This window comes from Seriola lalandi, unplaced genomic scaffold (genome assembly GCF_002814215.2).
Source record: "Seriola lalandi dorsalis isolate HSWRI2012SDOR001 ecotype SW California unplaced genomic scaffold, Sedor1 jcf7180002054961, whole genome shotgun sequence".
Classification (NCBI taxonomy): domain Eukaryota; kingdom Metazoa; phylum Chordata; class Actinopteri; order Carangiformes; family Carangidae; genus Seriola; species Seriola lalandi.
Window position 1 is genome coordinate 532,303 of NW_019525512.1, and position 20,060 is coordinate 552,362.

The window sequence follows — 20,060 nt, forward strand, 5'->3', positions numbered from 1 at the left end:
AAGCAGAGAAGAGGAGAAGACAACAGTGATATTTAGCCAGAGAAAAGCCCCCGCTTTGCCTTCCCATCAGCCACCTGGGGAGTTTAGCCCGAGTGATACTTTGTCCGCTAAATCCCCAAGCACTGCTTTTGTTGATAAACCCGCTGCTTCGTCTCCTCCTCCTCCCCCGTGAGGATGATTTCTATCTCAACCCTCAATTTCCAGGAGTTGCCAGACCATTACAGACAGGAGAAAAACTTCTGCGACTTTTTTTTTTTCTTTTTCGGCTGGTGGTTGGAAGTCGAACGCCTGTCGAGGCAGAGCGAGGTCTCATCTTTCTGGGTGGTCGGACGTGATGGTGTGTTGAAGCTGTGTCTAATTGGAGGTATTTTTAACATCGAGTGGTGCGTCAGCCAAAGAAACCTCCAGAGTTATGAACGCCACCTTTAATGGAATCTAATTAGTGGACGGGTGTGCTAACAGGAAACCAGTGAGCAGAACAAGCATTCCTGTACGTTTGTGCGAGTCTGTGTGGGTTCTCCTTATCCGATTGCTCACTGAACAGTTCTGACACCTAATGCATTGTGACATAACGTGTGTGTGTGTGTGTGAGCGGGTGTGTCTATAAGAACAAGCATCCCAGAACAGAGGTTACTGGACCGTATATATTAAATAGGGTACACATTAGAAAATGAATTTTATACTTAATTAGAGCTACAACGAACAACAATTTCAATATAGATTAATCACTCCGGTTTTCATATTTAATGAATTGAGTTGTCTATAAAATATTTGAAGATGGTAAAAATGCCCATCTCACATCCCAGAGCTCATGGTGTTTTTTTTTTTCACAAAGGTTTAATAAAACATAAAGTTGTTCAGTTAACAAAGATGAATTAACACTGAGAAAAGCAGCAAGTTCCCATATTTGCGAAAAAAGTCTGTTGCACACGCATGACAGAACACTGATTGAGTGCCGCCGCTTCCCCTCTCTCCCAGTTTCAAAAAGTTCATGGGGTTTGACCTAAACAGTTTAGATTATTATCAGGAGTGAATCACACACCTCTGTCTCCCAATTGATCATATATGGCCAGGCTTGCACTTGTAGCTAGCTAAATTCTACCGTCCATGCTTGTTAGTAAAACAGACGGCATGCTTTCAGCAGAGCAGCAGTTATCTTCAGTCTAATAATAATGCCATACTATAACCAACAGCCTTGTAATGCTTATATTTTACAAATAAAACTGTCCTATATACAATTAGCTTTCATTTAAATATTAATTATCTCAGGTAAACAGTGCCATTATCATATATGTGCACAGCGGTGATGTACATCCCAGTGTGACCAGTGGAGGCAGCGCAGCCACTGGCCAGTTTGTCTGATTTCATCCTATCGGCACTATTTAATCGGCCAAACCAATTAACTGGTCAACCTCTCATAAGTGGAAACGAAATGGCAACTTAGCCTGATTAAATGGCTAATCATTTCAGCACTATAGTTCATTATTTCAAATATTTTTACACCTTTGATGTTATCTCACTAATAATATTGGGAAATCTGACAGGAAATCTGTGCCAGTCAATCCAAGTGAATGACCCTAGTTAGCTGCAAACAACACACACACACACACACAGATTACAGTATTGTTTTTGGAATTAGAAAAAGACAGATTCAAGAGAGATTAGTCTTCTCAGGCGACATAATCAGATTTAGTTTTTGGCCCTGAGCATCCTCTGGAGCAGCGCTGATCTGATCTGATCCCGTTTTTGAGCACAACAGCAAAAACCCAGACATAACCCTGCCCTCCTTCATCCTACCCTCCTCTCCTCCTCCTTCCACCCTTTTATTTCCACAGCTCCATCTTTCCATTCCGTCTCCTCAACCTCAAACTTTATTAAACTACCTCATTTATTTTGGTGCTGTGTAGTCCTTTCTTCCCATGTCTGCCTCTGTCTTTCTTCTTTGCTCTGTACCTTTTTTCTAAACAAGTAATTTTTTTGCTCATTACTGCCTTCTGGAAGCATGAAAGTGAGTCTAAAAGGAACATTAAAGGCTGTAGTGTTTATTTGTGTATTCACTGGGTTAAAAATGCCAACTAGTTGGCCAATAATGTCTGTTTTCATGATGAACCTTCCCTTGGAGTTTACACCACACACTGAGTTCATTACAATAGATCAGTGGAGAAAGAAAAAGGGAAGGATGGACAAAAACACACATGCATACGCACTCTCACAGATAAGTATAATGGGTCTCCCTTTTATGATGAGCAGCGGTAATTAAAAATGGCACTCTGTGTAACACGGCAGGGTGGAGGGAGGGAAAGGAGGAGGGAAGGGAGAGATGGGAGATGGACGGAGAAGGGGGGTGGGAGGAAAGGGAGTCTGGTCTGGTCCTCTCTTTAATGAGGATCCTAATCAACCCAGCGGAGGCTGGCCTGAGACCCCCCAGGTTCATTAGACCAGAAAAACCAGACTGCCTGTAACGGAGGGGAAAGGGAGGTGGGGGTGAGACCAAACCGTAGAAAGAAAGACGGGAAAAGTTTTTTACCGATTGATGAAGCAAAGAAGTGTTAGAGGGGAGGCAGAGAAAGGCAAGAAAGCAAAAGGAAAATCCAGTGAGAGACAGAAACGAAGGGGGGGTGGAGATGGGAGGATGGCCAGCGGAGATAACAGCGTGGGTCATTGGGCGAGTCACGGCTGCCATCGATCCCCTGATTGGCTGTCTGACGGTTTCAACACAGCTGCCAAACCCTTTAACACGGGGTGTCTCCTACTGTGTGTGTGTTTGTGACTTTGTGCGAGTGTGAGTCAAAATGAGTACTATCTGTGCCATATGTAGTCCATGTCTTTGCCACCAGAACTGATATCTGTCCAGCTTCCTCAGCAGGATGATAAGAGCACCTTACAGCTGCACTGATAAACACACACACACCACCCTTTCCCCAGCCAGTGAGACAAAACCTGGAGGTCTGTGTGCGCCTGTCTGTGTGCGCCTGTGTGTGTGTGTGTGTGTGTGTGTGTGTGTGTGTGTGTGTGTGTTGAGAGTAACGTTTAGTGACGTGTGCACACTGTGAGGTGAGAATGTTACAAAGTGTTATACTGGCCCTCAGCCCTTCCTTTCCTGTCCTCTCACATTGATTGGACAGCAGGACAAGGAACACACATTGCTTCCAGCAGCCCACTCAAGTCCTCTCCTCCCTCTAAATGCCAAGACACAGTATGTGTGTGCATGTGTGCGTCACTATCAATTTTGTCTGGGGAAAATTCTTATGGCTTATAAACAACCATATATGTTGTTTAAAATGACCAACAGCTGTGCTTTTCATTCTTCATCTGCGATGTAGATGGATATGGTTGAGATAAAATTGGGGCTGAATATCAGATAACTTTAACTAGTTTAATTTTTTTTCTTTTTGAATAATCACTTCAAGGAGCTGCATGATAAGCAGCTCTTTAGTATTTTAAGCTTCTTTTTTTTTCCCCCTCTATTAACCACTAAATGTACCCAGTTTATTCTAAGGTGCCATCAGCTGTTCCCCTTCAAGTCTGATTTGAGAAACACTACCAAACAAAAACCAGTGCTTTTTAACACTTAAAACTACTCAATACATTGTATTTGACATGGGTCAAGACTGCAGACAACTCAATACACTAAAATAGAATAAATAATGAGAATCATGGGTAAAAAGGAAGCATAGGCAACATAAGGGAAACGCATATTTTAACATACATATAAAAATATCTAGTCCCCATAAAGATTTACGGATGTTTAAATGTGATTTGAGGGGGGAGACACTTACGGGAAAATGGTCAGATCTGTACATGATCATTTTGAAGGTTGTGAAGAAAATAAACTAAAAAGGTTAAAGCTATAGGTTTCAGCTCTTTGGATTTGGACCTTCAGGGGCCCCTTGGTGCTCACCTAAAGCCAGCCTCAGAGCAATGATTGCACCCAAGGGTGCTTCTTTGGTTAATAACATAACCATAGCAGACGACTCCCTGTAGATGCTACTATTATACATCAGATCCTCCACTATGTTTAACATCTGGGTGTTGATTTAAAAGGTTATTTTGTGTTTTAGTCAGGGCTCCGGCTTCTGTGCTCCTGACACCAGGTTATACATCTTTGTGTCCAGGCCTTGGATACAAGTGGTTTCTAAATTTAAATGGCAGTGTTGCCAGAAGTGAGATTTCTGACACTCAAACATACAATTTTCATTGAAGCTATGTCTCAGAGGGTTTGATTCAATCTGCAGTGTTTTCTAAGACTGTAATTTTGGGATCTTTAGCAATGATTGCTGTTCGACTTGGTCTGACTTCTTCCTCTTGCAGAGTACAGTTTGCCTGTGTGGGGAATACGCTGTCAAATTTTTCAAATCTGGTCCCCCTCTCCACACTAATTATGACGCAGTTTTTGTGACAGGTAATTCTGCAAGTTTAGCACTAACAATTGCACTTTGTGAAACGACAGGTTGTTTCACGATGCTTTGACAAGTAATTACAGGAACAACATGATGATATTTTCTGCATCTCCTTAACACAATTAAAAGGCATATGTCTTAATATGACTCTTGTAGAGCAGCATTTTGGTATTTCTGCAAAAATTTTACTTGGTGTAGACAAAGACTAAAGCCGAGATAAACACTGAATACTGATATATAGATGCATGGACTTCCTGTAGAAAGTCAGCAAGCACAAACCATCCACCTGTCCTGCCCACAGCTAAGATACTGTGACTACTCCACAAAGATTTCCATGCCAGACAACAAACATTCATTATGCTAGAGACAAACAATTCAAATTCTCCTCATCTAAATAGGCATTACAGCTTAGAGGAGTAAACAGGATTCACAGAGGAGCTTAAGTCTTTAGGATGCTGTTGTGCTTTTCTTGGCTTTGAGGATATTGAGGCACCTCTCTGTGCTAAAATCGCTCCCTGGGTCGTATGCATCTCACTGCATTAGAATAATCACCTGTTTTGTTTAACTAAATTATGGAAAACAGGACTGCATTATGACTGAGCAAACAACTATTTTTAATCCCGAATGTGTAACTCGATTAAACGCAGTTTAATGGCACTCTTTCTGACAGTGTGAGCACAGCTAAATCGATACATACTTTACACAAAAGTTTGCTGCTTAATAAAATTTGTGCATTTAATAAGCAAATTATTCTAATCATAAACCTCTTGCCAAAGCAATTAGTGATAAATTATAATCTTATGATAAATTATCTTGTGTTGACAGCCTGGGGGAACGCTGCAATCAAACATTAATTATTCATTGGGTAATTAAGTTCATAGGTGTTTCTCCCTCCCTTTCTCTCCTGCACTCTCCCTTATTTTTTCTCTGGGACATGTAGGTTGAGTGTCCAGAGTTTAGTCATGCAAACTTTTCATTGGATCACTTTGTGTCAAACTTGAAAACGCCACAAAGACCGACACCTTTGAACCTGCTTATCTGTATCGTTTGACCACCTCAGCTGACGAAAATGTATATAAAACTTAATCAAAGACAAGAAAACAATTAAATAGTGAATGAGATGATTAAAAGACAACTTGCATCAACACTGAAAGCTCATCAGGGCTACAGCTGCCACTGTAGACACTGATGACATGTCTTCATTATTGTTTCTGGGAATTTGGGAATCTGAGTTGCAGCCACATTCAACATAGTGGGATTTTAAGGCTTACTCTGGTGTTCTTCGCAGTCACTATCTATTTAAACGTGTGAGTGAGTTCAAATAAAATAACAGGATTCAGTATTATTCTACTGGAATTATCTTCCTGGCAGTGTAGGGAATTCTTTAAAACAAAATTTGGTCCATCACATAGGGGATAAAATTAACAAAAAATGTTTAATGAATGGCAGACTGACCATCATTTAATTTGTTAATTTTCCAAGTGTTTTCTGGATTTAATTAATCAATTGTTTTCTCTATAAAATGCCAAAGAAGTCCAAAATGCCACTGTGATATCTTCAAATTTTTTCTAATTTACATGAAAAAGACATAGAAAAGAAACAAATCCTCATTGAGAAAGCAACATCCAACAAATGTTTGACATTTATGCTTTAAAAAGAAGGACCCAACAAAAAAACAACTTATTGATTATAAAAATAGTTGCTGATGAATTTTGTGTTTAACTTCAGCTCTAAAACATTTCCTTTGGTGTCTAGCCAAGCATTTCATGAGGGGGTGGGGTTGAACTGAGAAAATGTGGACTCATGACTTCCAGTATTTCTCAAATCCTGGCAACAGCCCTGAAACTCTTGTGACTACAGTGCCAAAATGTGAGTTGACACAATGTCATCCATAGCTGCTGTTCATCATTTTCCAAAGATGCTTTATTACAGCATTTTACCCTGCGTCAGTGTCAAATATGAAAATATTGACATGGAACGCAACCACCTGCTAAAATGTTTGTTGTAAAGCATCATCTTTTCAGTCTTTTACCACCGACTATCAGCATCTAATTTAGGCAGTGTAGACTTAACAGAATCATACTGATTTTCCACAACTGTATGCAAAACCTGCAGCAGCACTCACAGAAAAAAAACAACTTTCTCATGACTACATATAATTGACAATTCAAACCTTAGCTCTTCTCAGACAGAAAGACAGGTACCGAATTGTGTTCTGAAAATAACCGGCCGGCCCAGATATGTCAGATGAGGTTGAAAAGACAAAGCGTGTTCGCAGGAAAACAACGCCAGCATTCATCAAGTTCAATTACATGGAAGAGACATCAAACTTAGACAACAAGACGAGCAAAGCAGCTCTAGTTTTGGGATAGGGGTTTTTCTTTTTTCATATTAAAAGGGGTTTTTTTCCATCTCACTGGAAGAGACAGCGAAATACCAATAACAAAGATTTGGATGAAGACATGAAGAAAATTAAAGAATCAAAGAAATAATGAGCTCTAACTGTCCCTCTTTGTTTTTTCCCCTCACAGCTTTGCTCCAGACATCTATCAGACCCTGTCTCCCTCTGGTTCTCCCTGTATGATGGAGTGGCATGCTGCTGCCATCTAAAGGTGTAAGACAACTTTACTGAGGGGCTGTGCAGTGTTTTTTTTGTGTGTGTGTGTGTGTGTGTGTGTGTGTGTGTGTGTGTGTGTTGACAGAACTGTGAAGCACTTCATTACAGGTTTATCCAATACATCTCCCCTCAGTCTAAGTGAAATACTTATCCTGTGTAAAATATAAATGATCAAGTAATGGCTTCAAAGTGCCACTTGTCACCAAGGATGTATTGCTGGGTGGCTGTGGGAGGGCGAGAGGTTGAGAAAAGAGGAAGGTGAGGAATTTGATTAGACGACTAATGCTGCTGTGTCCGATGTAGAGGCAGGAACACAAAGTGATGATAACACTAATCCCTTGTAAGCCCCGACCAGGTATAACTGCTGGACAAACATACATTTAGTAGTGTAATTAAACTCAGGTCTTAAGGCTTTCTGTATATATAATGGATAATACTCTGCATGGTATGCTGAAAGTTGCTTGTACACACAAAGAATACAACCATCACTGCCATATTTTCTTATCTAACACTATGAATAACAATGTATTCTTGGAGAAAATAAACATGTTTTACATTGTGAAGCTTAACCAAAGGACAGGGGCGCTATAGTCTGCACAACACTTTCTGATAAACATTAGACAGCATAACAAGTTGGAATAGAAAGCTCATACAGAGGTTAATAAAGCTCTGAAGATCAGTTTCATACAATATATATCTATTATATAATTATAATGAACATATACATTTTTTTTTACACCCATCTGATTGTTGGGGAAGTGTCCATAACAGTTCATTAAATGTTCGCAGAGAAGACCTCTGATTGGCCGAGAGTATGATTTATTTTTAGATAACCGCACTGCTGTATGGCATCAGCTGCCTGGAAATATTCTCATTTCATCTGTTACTAGGAAACAACTTCTCCCACTTGTTGAAGTTGTAATGTACAGTTTATTCTAAAGTTGTCTGAAGAAATGTATCTGTCTAATAGACTGTATGAATAAGCACTACTTGGCTGTGGTGTATATGTATCTGTATAGTTAACTGTGATTCCTGCAGTTATGCCCCCCCCAAAAAAATAATAAAATAATGAGCCTATAATCAGAATACCTACAATTTCAAAGTAACAATACCTTCTTTAACAAAAAAATCTAAACAGAATATATCATTTTAAAAAAAACAGCAGCCAAATAAGAATTTTCACTGAAAGAAATTGTCAAAATTCAATTTAAATAATTTTGATTTAAATAATTTGCTGACCAAATCTGATCAGACATTCATTGCCAGCTTTGAAGACAGTTTCAAGAATGTTCAATTCTTGTTATCACAAACACATATGGGCTTTACATGTCCGATTATACAATATAATACACTTGGCGGAGAGGTCTGTTATTTTCTCATATTAGGACACCTAATTGTGCATTATTTCTTGCATACCAGTCTAAAAACAAATTAAAGACAGCCAAACTCTTTTCTGCTAATTAAAAGTAGGCAAACTCTCCTCTACATTTCAAAGAACATCCACGCATGTACACACACACACACACACACACACACACACACTCATCATGGTTTAATCAGTGCGGATGTACTGTGGAGGCCCTTTCCCCCTTCGGTGCCAGGCACTATTGTGGTGATGACTGCTCTGGCATATTGATGTCAAGTCTTTATTGTGTGGGTTTACGGTGGAGAGGGAGTGTTGATTATCTTGTAACCTTTCCACCCCTCTCTCCACACCTCGCTCCCTCTTAGCTAACAATGTAGATGTGCGTGTATGTGTTTGTGTGTTTAGTCTAATGAAAGCTACAGGCCCACAGCTTCCTTTTGCATGTTCACGCCAAAGCCTCAATCAGACCCTCTCATGGCTGTGTCTATGTGCTGGGTCCCTCTCATTCCTCGCTTACATAAAAAAGAGCTTTGAAGGGTGTTTGTGTTGCTCCCCCATGTCTGACTGTCACTGAGCTGCTGCCTCTGTCCTTGTTCTAAACCCAGATATTAAAGTTACACAGCGGCAAAGATGCAGCAAGTGAAAAGAAGAGAGATGATAGAAGATCTATACACAACAGAGAAAAAAAAGCATAGTGTGGGAGAATAAAAGGAATAGTTTCTGAAAGTCAGACATCCAAACAGGCATACAGATCATAAAGACAGAGTCATGGTTAGATCTGCAGACAGCTCCCACAACCAGAAAGAGATGGTAATAGAAAAGGATAGAATGAATGAGCAGAATGTAAAGGATGACAGGCATTTTACTCTCCTATCAAAGTGTATTAATGCCAGCACCCCACCCTTCTGCTATAATCTGCATTTGCACAGGAGGGGGTGGGTGGACAAAATAATAAGAACATCCATAGTAGCTTTTGGAAAGTTTTATTCATTTGTTGGCGAGGTGTGAATTAAATTAATTTTACTGGACTGAATTCCTCTATCTGATATGAATCTCAACCATTTATGTAAATTTTTATACTGAAGGTTCTCCAAGTATTAAACATCACCACAATGTGGCCAATTTGTATATAAAATGACAATTTTCACACAATGAATAATATAATAAGGTGTCAACTTGTTGGAAATCCAAGCCCAGTACACATTTTGGTCTCTAAGATGAGCCTGTCAGATAAACTATCCTCTTGCACGGTTTCTTTCGCTTTATTTGATAGACTACCACCGCCCTTTAACCTTTTATTACAAAGTATTTAATTGGTAAAAGCAGCATGAGAGAAAGAGCTGCATGGTTGAAAGGCAAAAGTGTTGTCCATTCAGTCCATTAACACACATCGGTTTATTTATTTTCTGAATACACTGAATAAGTGCAGAGTTGATATTTGGCATCTAGTTTTGACCTGATCATTCACCTAAGTGACTGATCAAACTTAAAACGGCAGATAATGAGGAGTGACAGTAATAAATGCCCCTCCTTAAAGCACCAGCTGATATACAGTCATGCCTCTCAGACCAAAAGGGGAAAACAGTATGAGGTGAACACCTGCAACAGCTCTTCAAGACACCTGTACCACCTATACAGCAGATAATTACAGCCACATATTAAAAGTCAAAAAGAAATCACAGCTTCAAGCAGACAGATAAGCAACATAAAAAATCAGTATATGGTATACATATATCTGAGTGTAGCTGCAGCATTAAAATCATGTAGTTTTCCAAGAAGACAGTGTTAAGGGATAATACTTAGGTGAATACTTAGGCAAAACAACACCTTCTGCTTCCATAAAGCAACATAGCCATCTAATTAACCTGAGGGAACCAACAGGCAAAACACAAAGGACACACTTACTTAACCATTAGTAATTCAACATTAAATAAATTACCAGCTTGAAACTGTTATTATCAAAGTACCAGACAACAACAACAAACCAGGTCAGCAAAGGAAAAAAAGTTCTGCCTTAACAATAATCACAACGCGGAATAAACAACCAACAGATCAAATAACTTAGCTAGCAAACCTAGCAAGACCACAGTAGCAAAAACAGAAATGACCCGTTATTAGCATAGGCAGTCTCATATCTTGCTAATCTTTCCATCACACAAACACAAACTGCACAAAACCAAGACAACAAGTGTTAGTGAAAGCAGAACTCACCTTGGTGAGATGTAGACGTCGGAATAAATCGCTGGTCGATGCTGGTTCCAGTGAAGTTAGCCAAAAGAAGGACACGAAACTCTCCCGCCGAGCGGCATCTGAAGGCGACGACGATGCAGCCGCCATTATTCCTCCACAAATAAAACGACAACGTATGTTCGGACCGTTGACGAGCTGGCTAGCTTCTGAATTGTTACGCGAATAACAGCAGGGTTAGCTATGTTTTCAGTTGAGCTAGCTAAAGAAGAAAACAGAAGCGAAGGTAACGGTGGAGTAAAAAAAAAAAAGAAGAAGAAGAAGAAGTGGGCGGGATTTTGACGCAATTAAATAAACTGCCGCTCGCGTGCTCCTGCCCAAGGGTGCGCTTCATGTTCGTTACAGCTAGTACCGGCTGCCGTGTAACCGAAGCACCGCACTGGACTTCCTGGTCTAAACTGATTCACAGCTTGACCTCCAATTATACTTTCATACTTTTAGACTGTCAAATGTTAAGTAGAAGGTTTTTTTAACTGGATTTTACACGACCTGAGTGTAAGAACCTAATTAAAAACGTTGGTTGTTAAGAAGGAAACCAGGATTTTAGAAAAACTGAGATCCTGAATCCAAGCTCTTCCTCTGAGCCCTTTCCACTGAAGGAATTCTTGACTAGCCCCTAAACAACAATCACACTATTTCATATTTTATTCATTCAACTTTTCAGTTACATCTTATGTAAGTAATGTTCCTCTACGTTGCAGTCTAAATGTTGTCTCTGCTGATTTCTCACTGCCAGGTATTAAAACTCTTTTCCTATAAAACTGTCAAATTAAAAGCTGTTTAGATGACAAGATGACCCCAAAATTGCTGGAAATACAGGACATTGCCTCAGTTTCCTTAATGGTCGCTACGGCCTTATTTATAGAGAGCCTGCAGCATCTCTGCACAATAATAGATGCAATTAAATTGAATATAACACACTTAAATATCAGGTCTAACTTGAAAAAAAATACTCCAAAGGTACCATTTATGCTTAAAACCTACTTATTCAGACCAATGAGAGTGTAAAATTTCATTCAGTTTTTCATATTAATTGCACTAATCCCACATTTGAGTTGCGAGGTGAGACTGTGCACTACATGTGTGTTTATGTGTCTGCAGTGGTAATAGCTGCACTCTTTATTTTTCTCACTTGCACTTCCGTGTGTTTGCAGCTCTCCATCTCAGTTCTGGGGCGCTATACAGCTGCAGTAATTGCCACTGGAGCGATTGCTCCTCATTAGATGGTATGGAAGCTGTAATTGGCCATCCCAGGCACAGCGATCAATGACACCGTTATTACCAGGATTTCAGGCACCCAGGCCCCAGACAGCAGGCCCAGCCGAGGCCAAAGGGGAACTGGAAGAGGGGAAGGGGTTGAGGCTCCACAGCTTGTTATGCCGGCACAGAGACTGGACAACTGCTTGTCTAAGGTGTCTATCGACAGCTCAGCGTCCAACATGAATTCTGCTCTTTCCATCCAGCTCATTGACACTTCCCTCCACTGAATCTGTCTTTCGGCCTCATCCCATCTCTCACCTTACCTCATTAATGGGACTCCTTTCACTCCGTTTCTCATGCAGCCACACAAGCCATGTCAAAGGGTCATACTGTGTCCAAGCTACGCAAAAAATCCTAGCATGACAGCTATTAGTGTGAGAGCATTTTGCTTCAGTTTATCAGGAAGTGTATTAAACTGCTGCATGCCAACTTTTAAAACACAGTCATACAACATAACTGTTGTGGTTTGGATGTCAACAAACTTTGACCAGTTTTCAGTTCCAGTGTTTTATCCAGTTACAGATGATGGATGATGGATCCCACTTTTGAACCCGTCAAACTGAAAAAATAATATAGAAGAAAAATAAAGAAAAAAACAGGGAATGATGAAAAATGTGACAATCAATTTCTTTCATTCATTTCATTCTACATTATGTGACTGAGACTAATGGACTTTTAGAAGCTAAGGTGTGTTTTAACAGACCTGAGCAATTCATTTGAGACATGTTGTAGACAAGGAGACAAGGGGTCTGCCCTTTAGGACTCACAGAGAATCTATTATCATTATGGATCATTACGGGTCATGAATTAAGTTGATTATGCAAATGAAAGTTGAAGACAACCTTATGACAATATTTCTAACACAATGAACCCACTGGCACCCAACTCCGGCTTTCAAGAGTATAATTCACGACGTCCTTGATAATCTTTTACAGAGAGGTGAAGTCTCTAGAGAAAAATTTTTACTTTCTCAGAGTCAAACATTATCATTACCATTATAACTCCCTTTTTACCCATTACCAGAGATAGATAAAAGCCTCAGACATCCTCCAGACAGACACATTGTTGCCGGTACTGGCTCTGTTACCGCTTTTACCTGTCTGCTTTTGTGAATTAATTTATCACACCATTAGCCCGAGAATCTTCCCTTCCTCATAAAGGGGACATGGTACATAGGAAAGCATACTTTTCTCCTCTAATGTGGAAAATCTTTATCAAGTGAATGTTATTTATAAATCTGTACCACAAGATGGAGCTATTGAGTCACTATGAACCTTCACAATGTCCTTTTATTTCCCTTATAATGTCCTCAAAGGTTGTCTCTTTGTGTTAGATAACAATAAAATATATTTTAAATGAAAGAATTGGACGATCCAAGCATTTATTATTATTATTATAATTATTGAATGCTGTTTTACCTTCATTTGTTTACTTGGATTAACTTGGGTGAATAGAATTGGTTTCAAGGAGACTGTATTATTGTGGGAGAAATTCAATTCAAAGTCAATTCATGCTCCGAATTTCTGTCATTTATCACAGACCAGGATTTTAGAAAAACTGAAATCCCGAATCCAAGCTCTTCCTCTGAGCCCTTTCCACTGAAGGAATGCTTGACTAGCTCCGAATTTCTGTCATTTATCACAGACCCTGTATTAATTGGTCATGTGAAAACAGAGTCCACAACTGGGACCCCAAAAGCAGAACCAGGAGACAAGCCAGGTGTAGTAAAACCTCTTTTTTACAGGCTCAGCAGGCAGTTAGCAACATGAAGATACCTGGTGAAACCTGGCGAACAAATACAGGTAGGTAATCAGGTCATCACAGCAAGTTACTATGTGACTAGGCAACCAATCTGATCCAGTATAAACAGCATGCAAGTGACTGGTTTGGCTGCATTGGCAGCTAGTGGACAGGTGAGGAATGGAAGCTCTGTAACAGCAAGTGGTCAGAGGAGGTAGAGGTGGATGAGGTGTGAGAGAAGGATTATACAGCATTTGTCAACATCACGACAACCAGACACCACAGTCTCATGAAAAGAAGCTGTTGTAAAGTCAGACAAAGACACGTTTTCAGTCCAGGCTTTATACCCACCCTCTGGTTTTATGTGCCATAAAAGGCTTTTAATTTGGCACCCACCCAGTCCAGAATGATGGGTCTTGTTACCAAAGAGCAGGGGCTATCATTTTATCACCCACATCCTCCTGGAACATTAATCCAGTGACTTACATAAAAGGAATTTACAAAGGATTGTGGGATAAACTGCCAGTTATAAAATGAAAATACAACATTTACCAAAAAAAGACAATATAATTTTCCTGATGAAATAAATCAATGCTTTATCAGTTTAATCCCGATTTATGATGCTTTTCATATTAGCTAAAATGAAATAAGATACTTGTAAGGAATGCAAATAATATTGACACAGCTTTTAACTGCCTTTATAATAGTGCTCAAGTGACTATTCCAATTTTTTTTCATCATAAACTGAAAATCTCTCACATATTGTTTATCAGATCCAGAATTTCTTATCCGCACTCACACACACACTATTCTTCAGCTCAAAGAAGAGGTCTTCAGAGCTCATTGAATTCTGAGGCAGATACAAACCTTCACCTTACACTGAGCTTAATAGCACACACTTATTTCAATGATTGGAAGTGGCCTCTGATGATATGAAAGCTTGGCAGCGTTTGCAGTAATTAATAGAATCACCACATTGTGGGGTGGCTTATGATCAATGTGTATGAAAGCTGTAATAAACTGTAACAGCCTGAGTGGATAGGCTCCGGCTCAGGGAAATTACACATGTGACCAAGAACCTGATGATATAGGATATTGAACATCTATAGAGTATGTTCATGGCTTTGACTGGTTTCATTCCAGTGCTCTTTTCAAATGGGTATAAAAGACCTTCAGAGAGAGTACATAGACTGTGGTTTCTGTCAGCTATTGAATAGACTGATGGTTAAATCTCATTTAATCATATATATACAATCGTGCTATTCATTTGTACCAGGTAAGAAAGAGGATGGATGCAGTGAAGTGTATTTGTTGTGTCACACTGCCCTCTTTAGGGTGTATGTAGGATGTAAGTGATAATAGCAGGTGGAGTAGATCATTGATGTAACCACAGAGGGGCAGAATCTGCCTGTTGTTAAATATTCAAAGATGGTGTTTCTCCATCAATGAATCCACAAGATAGTTTTGTCCCAGATTATTTTTCTTTTCCTTTCATTTCTGACACAGTCAAAAGCCGAAGCGCTTTCAGAAGCCAAAGATCAAGTGGGAATATGACCTACCTAAGATGATTTATGCCTCTAATATTAATGCAATGTACATTTTAGGTTAGTTTGTCCAATCTTATCTATGTTGGTGACACAAATTTATGTCAGCATCATTAGTAATACACCAGAACCGACCTCCCCAACATTTAGAGTAGATCAGCTTGAGTAGAACCAGCCTTTAATGAAGCCTGTGCGTTGTATGCAGCGCACAGCTTGGCTGAGCAATAAGAAAAAAAAAATGGCTTGTTCAATGGTGTTTGAACCGGTGGGATGAGGGACTGAGGGACAAACTTCTGTGTTCAGATTTCTGATGAATATATAATTTATTGATGGAAACTGTGTAACGATATCGACCAGGTGTCGCCTCCATAATTAGAAAGCTTATTTTGAGAAGGAATTGAAATTGAAATTTAAATGAAGCCATTTTTATTAATGAGGCCCTTGGGCTGTTAGATTTTGCAGCGCTACATGCAGAATACAGATACTTGAGGAATTATCCATCCATCCATCTAACGTCTCTTCCTGCTTGTTTCTCTTCAGGGTCATGAGCGTGCTCCAGATTGGGAAATATCAGAGTGTCAAATAACACCAGTAAGGAAAGCTGGAAAATGGGCTTATACTATCTGCTTAAGATTCAAATACTGATTTCAATCAAGCGTATGACCAATTTATAGATTTGCTATCACAGACCAATGCTGGCCTTGGTCTTGAAGACTCATGTCTTCCGAGATCACCTCCTCTCCTAACACCGCTAACATGCATGACTAGCACTTACTGTGTGTGTTCAGTGCACTTCTTTACCTGATCTCCCTGCACTACGTCTTATTGAATAGATGTACTACTTAATACTTCAAGGTCTCCCGGTGCACTGAAGCTTTAGTGTTGTTTTGGATCAAAAGCGACTTCATGTAAATTTAAAATATCAGATATCGGCCAATGATGGTCAATCACCATCATGGTTCCAAGCTCTAATGTTGTATTTAAATATTTTATCTTCTTTCTTCATTGTGTTTGCATATTTTGTTGTTCAGTCATATTTTTCCCTCTCCAGATATTTGGCTTTTTCAAGATCAAATGTGTGATCTTGTGTGTGCATCTGCTGATCTGAGTGGCGACCTACTGCAAACAATTGCCCTTACAGGGATAAACAAAGTTGTATTGAATTCAACTGAATAAATACGTTGACAAACCTAAACACAAAACGCTCCTAAATGCAGCTGTTTTTGACCCAAATATTGAACATACGAAACATCTGTTTGACTGTTGCTGCTTTGAGTATCTATGTATCCATTGTTTGCCAATCAGATGTATAATAGTACACTCAGATATTCCTTGGTACACAGCAGCAGCGGCTGCCAAACAAAAACCGTAAAATTAAAGCAAAATATCATAATTCAAATAAAGTCCAAAAACAATAAATTTACAGAAAGTTTCATTAATATTTCTACAGGGAAAAACTGTTATTTTACAGATTTCTCCTCATTTATTATGATCAAACACGTTCAATACAGTGATGCCACTCGTAGATCTGCAGAGAAAAACTGTTATTTTACATATTTTTCGTAAATTATTATGATCAAACACCTTCAATAAAGTGACGCCACTAAAGTTTCTGCCGGAGAAACTTTTTCCTGATAATAAAATTAAGTGTCAATCAATTAAATATTAACACACACATATTATAAAGTAAACCTTTTGTTTTGGAAGACAAAGTAAAAGATACTGTGTAAAACAGATTAAAATCATCTCAAACCTCAACTTGCAGTATTTGTGTTAACATTTAATCTTTAAGTTTGTAAAGTAATGTTAAAACCTGTAGAAGCACAATCTAAATACAATATTTAATAATTCAGATAAATCTAAACATACCACAAAGGTCAATGAATCTTTACCAGAAGTGACGGTGCAATGCAGCAGATGAAGAAAGATCCTCCTTCATACTGACAGTAATCAGCTGGATCCTTGGAGCATCTGGGGGGGAAAATAAATAACTGGAGACACTAAGATTCACTGTAAAGTCCTTAAAAAGTGCCGTTTGCAACCAGCTCTGCGTCTTCACCCGTGGTCCAGAGGGACCGTGAGGACTCGCTGGTCATTCATTCTCCAGGATTATGTGGCATCAGAGAGGCAGTGCTGGCCGGCCCCAGGTTGATGGCTCAGACCAACATCCAGCTCTTTGAATGAATTGAGGACTCAGTGGTAAGAGTTTGTCATAAAGCTGTTGGTGTGTTGTAATCTGTTCTGTGATTTATCTTTTAATGAAAGCTGAAAATCCTAAAACAGTCTTTGTTTGTCTGTGTGTTCCAGCTGCTGGCCAGACTCTCCCTTCAGCAAAGGGTCTGTTCTTGGTCCAGGTGGGACAAGAACAGACCTTTAACTTCAATGTCCTGGAGGAGCAGCCTGGGCCCTCCAGCAGGGCCGCTCATCCATTGCTGTTGGTCCTCCCCTCGCTCCAGCACCACTCCCCTCCACTGTTCATCACCTCCTCTACCTGGACTACCTGTACCCAGGACCAGAGCCTACAGGAAGAGGAAGGTGGCCCGAAGCTGCTGTGGCAGAGCGGGGGTCGCTGCCTGGAGGAAAAACCCCTCCAGCTGCCAACATCATACATCTGCAGCAAGTGTGTCCAACCCAGAAGGATTGACACTGACTTCACTCACATTGCAGGTGTGTCACACTGTGACTGTTGGTGGAAATACTGTGGAGAAGTGGAGGGAAGAGAGGAAGAGAAGACAGGACAACTTCTTCTATCTTCATTTGTAACTTTTAATTTACATTATTTATTATTTTATCATTATATTTCATTTGTTGCATTGGGAGTGGTGTTTGTGTCACCTGATGTGTCATGATGATCTCAGTCCAGTGTTCCCTCTCTTTTAGCTCTGTATACAGTATATATATTGACAGAAACACACAAACACCATCTCCATGATTTGGATTACCTTCAAAATTAAACTCTCAACATGGTAAGAGGGAATTATTGGCTCTGTTGTACTAAACCTTATGTAATTTATACTGCCAAACACAGAAGCATAGACACTTTCAAAATAAGAGTCTTAAAAGGTAAGAGGTAAGGTAGGTCATAAAAGTCTGATCTTAGAAGCAATCGTCTATATGAGGATGTAGTAGTATAGCTTTATGGCAGATCAACTTCTGTTAGGTCATGTACGTGTGTGTATACATGTACGTGTGTGTATACATGTCTTGCTGTGGTTGTGGGGACAAATTTGTGTTTGAAACCATCAGTGTGAGGTTATTGTGGCCAGTCGTGACAGTTTCAAAAGGCTCACTGAAGGACAGCTGCAAGGACTGATGTCAGTGTCAGGATGAGTCTCTACGACAGGTAACGTCCTTTGTGCAGATTGAAACGTGAGGAGTGAAGTTCACGCACCGAGCAGCAGGAACATTCAAAAGTTCTCCAGGAATTTTCTAGTTGTTTATTCTCTGTCCTCAGTGTTCAGATTCACTTTCTTGCCTTTTACTTCATTTCTACTGTTGTTGATAGATGACAGTAACAACATGTGAAGAGCAGAATGTGTTCAGCTCACACACTCTTTAGTGTGAACTGAACACTGACAGTTCAGATTGTGAAGCAGGTGTCAGTGTAGTGCAGCTCATGTTCATTAGTTTTATTCAGAACTTCATTGTTGTCATTGAAAAGATGTTTAATAAATAAACCTGTGATTAAATTGTACTGAATGTTTTTTCATATTTACCATCTGCCTCATGATGAATCTAACAGTCACTTTGGTGAATTAGTGTTTTCATTGTTATTAAAATTGGTAAGTTCATAAGATAAATTAGAAAAGCACAAACTCTAGTATCTGTCTCTAGATCCTGTATTGTCACTGTTGAAGGACGGACACATTTAAACATTTCTATCATGTTTGCTGTTGATTAAAGCAACATAGAAAGTCTTTGATTAATTACAGATTCAGGAAAAACTTCAATGTGTTGTGATTTCTATACTGTGCTGCTGCTACTGTTAAAATTCATACCAGACACACTCCATAAAAACCATCAACAAAGCAAATCTTCATAAAAAACTTTATTTCACATTAAAACTACATTAATTTCAACAATTTACAATCACCTGTAACTGACAAATTAAAACTAGAATACAGTTGTGAATGAAGGTGCAGGTGAACTTCACCGTCACAAGACAAGTTTGCATCATAAAGAGGTGGATAAATCTTATTTAGTAACAAGTATAAATTATAGTAGAAATGTAAAATAATCCTTCATAGCTCAGTGAGGAGCAACAGTCTGACAGGTTGACTGTTGTTGTGTGATAAACCATTTTCCTGCTTTCCTTCCAGTGCATGCTGGGATACATTCCAGCACTTCAAACTTTTTAGTTTGAAGTTTGAATGTTTGATGTTATGAAAAAAAAAGTTGCATTTGCATCCAGAATTACAAAGTTTGAATGTAGAAGTCACATAAAACTAATAAGATTTACCCTGAAATTACAGAGAAAATCATTAAATTGTTAATATGGACATTAACCTTTATAATAACAAGCTAAATTTTAAACTTACAGATAATTACTATCATTTTACATAGATTTGTATGTAATTTAAGAAAGCAGAAAAAATACTGTATAAATAATACAGTAATTTTTCTTCACAAAAATGGGAAATAAATGTAATTGATTACTATTGGCATAATGCTTAAAACTGAAGTTTGGCTGTTAATTCAAATAATTTCTGTCATTTTACAGACTTTTGTACACAATTAAAAAAAAACTGAAAATTACTGTTAGAAAACTTAGTTATTTTCTGTTTTTACAGTGTAGCTCATTAAGTTAGGAAATATCATGAGGAGGTCATATTTACCAGAGGTTTGTGACATCATCATGAATCCCTGCCAATAATGGAAGCTGGACA